Raw genomic sequence first — 8,787 nt, forward strand, 5'->3', positions numbered from 1 at the left:
CTGTTCCTTATATGGAGATAAAGCAATTGGCGAGAGCGTGCCACGGAAACTTTCGCATCCGCGGTCCACGTCCACCGTACGCCGCCCCGGACGTCCCCGAACATCGGCCGACCGTCCCATGACGCCGCCCCGCTCGTCCTGACTGGATTCGGCGTCGGCGATGGAAGCTAGCTAGCTAGCTCCGGACTCCTGGATGAATTCCACGAGCGGAGCTAGCTAACTCTAGATGGATTCGTGGACATTGGAGCTAGTTATCTAGCTCCTGAATGGATTCGTGGACGGAAGAACTAGCTAGCTAGCTAGCTCCTGGATGGACTCGTGAACGGAGGAGCTAGTTATCTAGCTCGTGGATAGATTCATGGACAGAGGAGCTACTAGCTTCTCGATGGATTCAGGGATTGGCAACTCCGTATTTAGGAACAAATTTAGTTGATCATGACACGAGCGAGAGAAAGAAGATGTGGAGGAAAATGTAAACGAAAATTCGATTTACAGTTTAAGTTTAAGGGCTCTGTTCCGCCGTAGCTCGAGCCAACCCTTAAAAAGCATCTTGCGCGAATATCCTTTTTTACAGGTTTATTTTGCGGGGTCTGACTCTGCCCTTCCCCGCGCCGGCTCGTAAAACCGTTTTTTTGCAAACTATAAACGTGTTTTACGGGTCGGCGTTATACGGGTCTGCTAGAGATGCTCTAACTTCCAATATTGCAACAGATCTGCACGCACTCGGCGCCGCAGGATCGGGATCGCACGATCGCTAACGAACATTTATCTCATGGCGAGAAAAATAAAAGGGCGAGGAGTGGAATCGAACCCCCGATCTCATTGACGTGCGACACCACACTAACCATCCCACCTAGATCTCGTCGTTATCACAAAAGGCCAGGCTTCGAATATAACGTGTTGTTGCTTTTTGTTAAGATTAAAAATCTGAACGCTTCCGCATACTTCCCCTCTTGATCCCTTGATTCGTTTTAGTACCAATTTTACTGATTTTTATTTCCTTCTCTTGAAAACCATAGTACATTTGATTTTGATTTGATTTTTTTGTTCGCTATTGATTTTTCTCATAAAAAATGATGACAACAAGAATCAAACCTTGTACCTAGTGGCTCAGTCCTATTCTTGCTAGCCATCTGGGTTAATATCTCACTAGTGCTTAAATACATGTTAGGCTGCTTTTATTTCCTCAAGAGTTGCTAGTGCATTACTAAAACATACCCCGGGATGGGTGAGTTGTTGATTACATACCCCGATAACTTTCATGTAAATACATGGTAATGCACGCACGTCGTGGCTGATAACTCACGCGCAAACATCATGATAACTTTTGACCCAAGAAAATAAGTTGTTAACAAACATACACCGGTAACTTATATGAAAAATTAACATGGTAATATACGCATAATAGAGCTAATAATTTACTTAGCCGAAGTGTGGTGATTTTTTGAAAGGGGGAGGGAGTTGTTGAACCGCCCTTCCTGGTAGCTCATGTCTACTAGCATGATAATCTACGCACATTAGGTTTGATAAATTACATAGACGAGACATGATAACTATTTTCAACTTGCGGAGCCGACAGGGTTGTTGAAAAATTACATGGTAAATTATGTATAAAAAACATGATAATGCGCCCAACCAAACTAATAACCCACTCACAAACAACATGGTTGATTCGGGGTGAGTTGTTTGAAAACATACCCCAGATAACTTTTGTGTTTATGGCAACGTGCTACACGCACAGTATACACACAATAGAGCTGATAATTTACTTAGCCGAAATGTGGTAATTTTTTTTATCAGAGAACAAAGTTGTTGAACCTCCCTTCCGTGGTAACTCATGTCTACTAGCATGGTAATCTACACACATCAGCGTTGATAACTTACTTAGCTGAGACATGATAACTATTTTCGACTTGCGGAGGGGGGATTGTTGAAAAATTACATGGTAAATTATGTATAAAAGGCATGATAACATGCGCAGAACCAAACTGATAACTCACCCACAAACAACATGGTAACTTTTTGATCCGGGGTGGGTTGTTTGAAAACAAACCCTCGATAACTTTCGTGTTAATAGCAAGGTGCTATACGCATAGTGTCGCGGGTATAAGCCTGACAGTAGATGTGTAGGGTACGAAAGGGATGGGCAGAGCCTTAGCTACGGCGAGGTTGTATGAGTTCAGGCCCCTCTACGGTGGAGGTAATAGCCCTACGTCTCAGTGCTCAGGGAGCTTGTTGTCGAGTGGAAATATGGAATACAATGAGTTGCTAACCCCTCTATCAGTGGGGGAGGGTGGCTTATATAGAGTGCGCTGCCCTCCACAACGGTTCCGATACACGGGTGGAGTAGTGGGGATTGAATGCGTACGTTACAGGTAACGTACGCCCTAAATGCCAATAAATGCATCCGGAAACGTACGACCGTTTCCCTCCAGGGGGGTTGCGATGTACCGAGTGGTATCCAGTCGGTTAGCTTGATATCCTACGAATGTTAATCTCCGACTGGATGGTCGAGAACCTGTTACCGACTGGATGATGGAGACTCCTTAATTCAGTCGGAACTGACTAAGGGTCTTGTCCTTTGTGAGGGGTAGTCCTTGGGTAGGACCTACATGACAGGCCTATGACCCTACCCTAGGACTATGACTCCATCACATAGTATACATGATAACTGGCCCATGCTTTAAACTTCTCGTACTGTAGTTACCAGCCTTATCATGGTATAGTTATCATGTTGCTCGTACTATATTTATCACACTGGTCATGCCAAAGTCACCAAGCCAATTATTATTATTATTTTCTCATATGGCAGAAATAAGAAAGTTTCAAATTACATTGCTTATCTAGAGTAGACAACAACTAAAGGTGGTTGGTTATTGGGCTCAAAGTCTAATGAATAGACATGGGCTCGAATCCCCTTTTTAGCACTTTATTTTATTTTCATATTGCGTAGCCAAAAACCGGAAAAACCACTAGATTAAAAACAACAATCGGTTCTCGAGAGAAGAAAAAATTGGTGGACAATCGGTGGAATCGAACGTGCACGTCATGAGAGGGAGATCGTTCAAATCTGTCGCTAACGTCCGGTCGACTGGACGTTAGCACAGTCCTTTTATCAAACCAAAGTATGGCAAGCCGTCAAAATGTGGCAAGTCATAAAGTGTGGCTGAAAAATTAAACGTTAAGTTTTGGCAAAATTTAGAAGAAGAAAATTGACTCTATGACAAATGAACCAGAGAGGCAATAAAGTGTGGCAAGCTAGACTGTAACAAAAACGAAACACATGCCAATTAAAGTGTGGTTGTCAAATTTTGGCTTCGTAAAATATGGCTGGAAACCAAACATCCCCTAACATTGAACTTGACTAAAAGCGTAGGTTTCTAGTCAATATGAAAATATGAGTAGAGATGGGCAAATATCAATATGAAAATAAAATAAAAGTCTAATGAATAGACCTGGGTTCAAATCCCCTTTACTTAAGGGATGCTCTACTCATATTTGAGCAAAAACCAAAAAAACCACTAGATTAAAAACAGACAATCGATTCTCGAGAGAAGAAAAAAATTGGTGGACAATCGGTGGGCGTGCAGGTTATGAGAGGGAGATCGTCCAGATCTGTCGCTAACGTCCGGTCGACTGGACGTTAGCACAGTCCTTTTATCAAACCAAAGTATGTCAAGCCGTCAAAATGTGGCAAGTCATAAAGTGTGGCTGAAAAATTAAATGTTAAGTTTTGGCAAAAAATAGAAGAAGAAAATTGACTCTATGACAAATGAGCCAGAGAGACAATAAAGTGTGGCAAGCCAGACTATAACAAAAACGAAACGCATGCCAATTAAAGTGTGGTTGTTAAATTTTGGCTTCGTAAAATATGGCTGGAAACCAAACATCCCCTAACATTGAACTTGACTAAAAGCATAGGTGTCTAGTCAATATGAAAATATGAGTAGAGATCGGCAAATATCAATATGAAAAGAAAATAAAAGTCTAATGAATAGACCTGGGTTCGAATCCCCTTTACTTAAGGGATGCTCTACCCATATTTGAGCAAATATCAATAGAGATGGACTAGAGCATTGAATTTGAACAAAAGGTACCTAATATCTTCAGCCGAGAAGATTCATTCTCATCATAACAACAAGAAACAAATAAAAGCGAGTTTACATAAAGCCACTAAATTAAAATCAACAATTAGGAGTTGTTTAAATATATGTGCTTTTGTAACTATAAAACTGAGCCACAAACACTTCAAACTGAAGTAAGAGTTAATTGCGTCGTCGATGTTCACACACATTAAAACATCTTGTCTGTTTTGTGTGAGGACTGCATTTGTAAGGAGGATGTTGATTTTACCGACAAATGTGGTCGCTAGAGAATCCAATGATAATATGGTTGTTTATTTTTCGCTTTATGATTTGTTTCCAAAAAAAATCTAGAAACTCACAAATGGGAATAATAGATAGAGCTGAAGTTCAGCTCGAGTCTTGTGAGGAAAAAAGTTTAATCAAACATACAAACTTGTATAGAGAAACCGCAAGCCACTAAGAACATCTTCAATAGCCTTTATATATTGGATTGCTAAAAAATTATTATAAGAAAAGGAGAAAGAAGGTTTACAAAGCCAACATGTTTTTTGATTTGGTAGCCTTTGTATATTGGATTGTTGTATTTGCAAAAAACACATAATGACATATGGGGACAATTTGTCATAGACACATTACACACTAGCATACGTACATGTATATGCATACTAGCACAACTCGCGTCCACGTACACATGCACACACGAGTATACTTACACACATGCAGCACACACACGTACACATGTAGCACACACGCGTACACGTACACAAAAAAACACGTAACGTACACACACGCACACACAGCGCACGCGCAACACACACTGATACACGGACCCACCTGTCATTGAGACAAAGTGAGGCTTGCTAAAAATTTATAAAGTGGCCTTTGGCTTGACAAATATGCAAAATATGGGTACAGATATAGCAAGCTTTGTAAAAAAAAATTAGTGAAAGACCACTTATACAAAGACCGTTGGAGAAGGTTTTTTAATTAAGATTTATAAAATAACAAATGAGTGCAAATATATAAAAGCTATTGAAGTTACTCTAATGAATAAATATTCAACCAAGCCTGAAAAAGGCAACCATCCTTAGTGACATAAGTAGAACGCTGGACCACTTCCCAAGAGAACTCCTAGTGGAATGAAAATTCTGAATGAAGAGAAGCATTTTTTTCCTGCAAAAAAATGTTAAATGAAGAGAAGCATCAGAGGTGTAGCGGTTAGACCATAAACAATAGAATCAAAGCACCGCCTAGACCAAATATGTGATAAATTACTTTTACACAGCCACGAACACAAAGTGAATGACAACATACAATGGTATACAAGCCATGGTATGAAGGGCCCAATCGGTCAGTAACAGGCTTGCATCAGATTAATCCTGGTGGAACATGTTAATAGAAAGAAGAGCTTTGTTTTAGCCCTTGCAAAATAGGAGAAAGAAATGACCTCATTCTTTAAAATTTAGTAGTTGACAACCAAGAATTAAACTCATGCAGTAGCATAATATTCATCTCTACGACATCCGAAATAATTTGTGTTTGCATAGCAAACACACAATGCTAGTAAATACTTGGTCCAATTGAAACGTACAGAATGTGCATGTCATATTGTTTCTTGTGTTCCCCAACCTACGAGTGACATGAATCCAGCCGAAACAACATCATAGGCAGGAGAGGTGCAGATGAGGGGGCACAACTTATCTTACTCGTCGGCCTAGTGGAGGAGGTAGAAGCAGTCGAGCTTCTTTGCATTCGGCGACTGTGCCTCCATGTTCGTGACCACCTGCGTATCGAGGTGAAGGAGGGAGAGCTGGTAGGGTAGGTGCTGCCACTGCCCACTGCATAAAGACTGCATTGGCGTGGACCGCTGACTGTTATGATGAAAACTGGCTCTATTCCTATATAAAAGTTTAGAAAAAGTCCATTTTAAAACTCTGAATTTGTAGAGGTTCGGCGAAATGAACCTTCAACCCAAAATCCGTATCGATTGCACCATAAACTATGCAATCCCGATCTAAAAAGAACTCTGTGTTCGTTTGATAAACCGGGATTGTTCATTTGATCAGGATTGGGCTGCGCTGCGAGGGGCACGCGCGAAAATGACTGGGCTAGCCCAGTCAAGCCCATCTCGCTCTCGGACTTCACAATATTTACGGAAATAAAAAAGATGAGAAAAAATTCACAAATTTTGAAGAAATAATCACGGATTTAGAAATGCCAAGTACTATTTTGAAATGCCACGTACTATTTTTATAATATTTAAATATATTTTGAAATGCCATGTACTATTTTTATAATATTTACATATATTTTGAAATGCCATGTACTATTTTTATAATATTTATATATTTTAAAATGCCACATACTATTTTTATAAAATTTAAATATATTTTAATATGCCACATACTATTTTTTTAATATTTAAATATATTTTGAAAGGCCACATACTATTTTTAAATATTTAAATATATTTTATTATGTCACATACTATTTTTATAATATTTAAATATATTTTGAAATGCCATGTACTATTTTTATAATATTTAAATGTATTTTGAAATGCTACATGAAAAATTACACACGCTTTATTTTTCTTAACAGAAAAGTTTTTGCTGCATCACTACTAGTCTAAATATTCGATAGCTAGTGAAAATATTGTACGTGCTAACCTGAAAAATATTAATTTTTAGCTCCAGCTGCTGCAGCTGCCCAGCGTATTCTTTTTTTCTTGTTTTTACTTTTTTTTAAAAATATTAATTTTCATTTTATTTTTTATATATATTTTCATTTTTTCAAAAAGGGCAGCTTTTTTTATTAACTTTTTCTCTTTTACAAACATTTTGTGTTCACTTTTTTATTTTTTATTTTTTTAAACCATGCGACAACCTTTTTTAGTAGTCTAACCAAGAAAATAAAATAGGCCGACCCAACGCGCTTCCTGGCCCATCAGCCAGACGAATCCCGGTTGACATTTCTCACGTGAGTATTTTTGTGTGTGAGGGTTCAATTTAGACCGGGATCATATAGTTTAGGATGCAAACGACAGGGATTTAGACTTGAGGGTTTGATTCACCAAACCTCTATAAATTCAGGGTTTTAAATTGACTTTTTCCTTAAAGTTTTGGTGTTCTTTGCTTACTGTTTCTTTCCGTGACAGCCAAGCCATCATTATAGTGGATATTTTCGCATGTTCTTAATGTAAAGATAGTAACAAAAAGATTAATTCCGCATGCATATTTTTTTGCGGGAAATTCCGCATGCACATGAAGGTGCATACTTTATACCATTACTTTTATTCTTTGGGATCAATCTTATTTGTTTGCATCATTGATATCAAAATACAATCTTCCTTACACCATCAGATTATTAGTTTAAAGTGCAAAATTGATGATAGAATTGGACGATGGGATACCTTGGATGGAGCACGTGGAGATGATGTTTCGGCAAACTCGGTGTAGCAGCGAGATTGAAAGATTCGGGTGTGTATGCAACCAATGTCTGACAACGTACACGAGGAGTTTGTCTTAGTCGATTACGGCCATTCCATGTCCTGCACATATGAAAACAACCAAGATGTGCACTGAAATTCATGTTGAGTTGCATAAGAACAAGTATAATAGGATGACGTAGGCGGGCTGTAAGACTTAAAATAATATATTTTTGATGAGTTCGAAGAGAGAAGAGAAGCGGGCTACAAACTAACAGCTGACTGTAACACGTGCTCCTATACACTTTGTGAGAGAGGAAGGTGGGCCTTGTATCAATAAAGTAGTACTTATTTACATCTACATATTGTACTTGCGGGCTACAAGCTTATTAACCATGCTCTAATGTAGCGACCCGAACCAATATGGTTAAGTCTTTGTGCTTTGTGTACCATCCCTGGATGATTATGCTGGCACACACAGTACTCCGATGAAATACGATAACATCAAATGTAAAATAAATATTGTAGGTCCAGAGTACAACTTATATATCACAACGGGAACCAGGCATAAGGATGTGGAGTCCCATCAACGTCAATGACAAGTTGAGCGTAGACCGTAACCCTGTATCATAACTCTTACTTGTGAGAGAAATCTTGCAACATGATACATTGCAGCCATGTAGGTCAATACATTAAATGTACCGGCAAGATCACATTAAAACAAATGAAAAGACTATTCTACATGCAATGTGTTTGTGGTAGCTCTAAGTCTGAGTTTTTGCATAAAAGCCAGTTTTATCCTAACTCGAAGTTTTTCATTTACCTCTTAACACTATGTGGATGTCATGTATGAGATGGTTCTGCCAACCAATTCTCGTTCCAAGGTCATTAACTTCCAAATTCATTTAATTGGTAACAGTGTTGAGAATATCCAAACAATCCAATTCCATTTGCTCAAATTATCTGTAACTGGGGACACAGCTAATCGATTAGTTTAACAATCTATAAAGGTTCACGCACTTTTCACGCAAGACTCGATCGCCTCCCTTGAAGTGCTCGCACTGCCTGGTGTTTGAGAACGGGACGACCTAGCCACGGTCTTTCTAGAATACTCAACTATGCTACAACCCATAATAGCTTATGGATGCACATGAAAGCTTGTGGTCTTGAAAGATCCATCAATCTATTTGAGCCTGGGTGGCCCTCCGTAAATCTTGGTGGTCTCTGGTCAATCCCGAGGACCACCTCGTAAAACTGGGTGGTCACTAGTCAATC

This window comes from Hordeum vulgare, chromosome 1H (assembly GCF_904849725.1).
Source record: "Hordeum vulgare subsp. vulgare chromosome 1H, MorexV3_pseudomolecules_assembly, whole genome shotgun sequence".
NCBI classification, from domain to species: Eukaryota; Viridiplantae; Streptophyta; class Magnoliopsida; order Poales; family Poaceae; genus Hordeum; species Hordeum vulgare.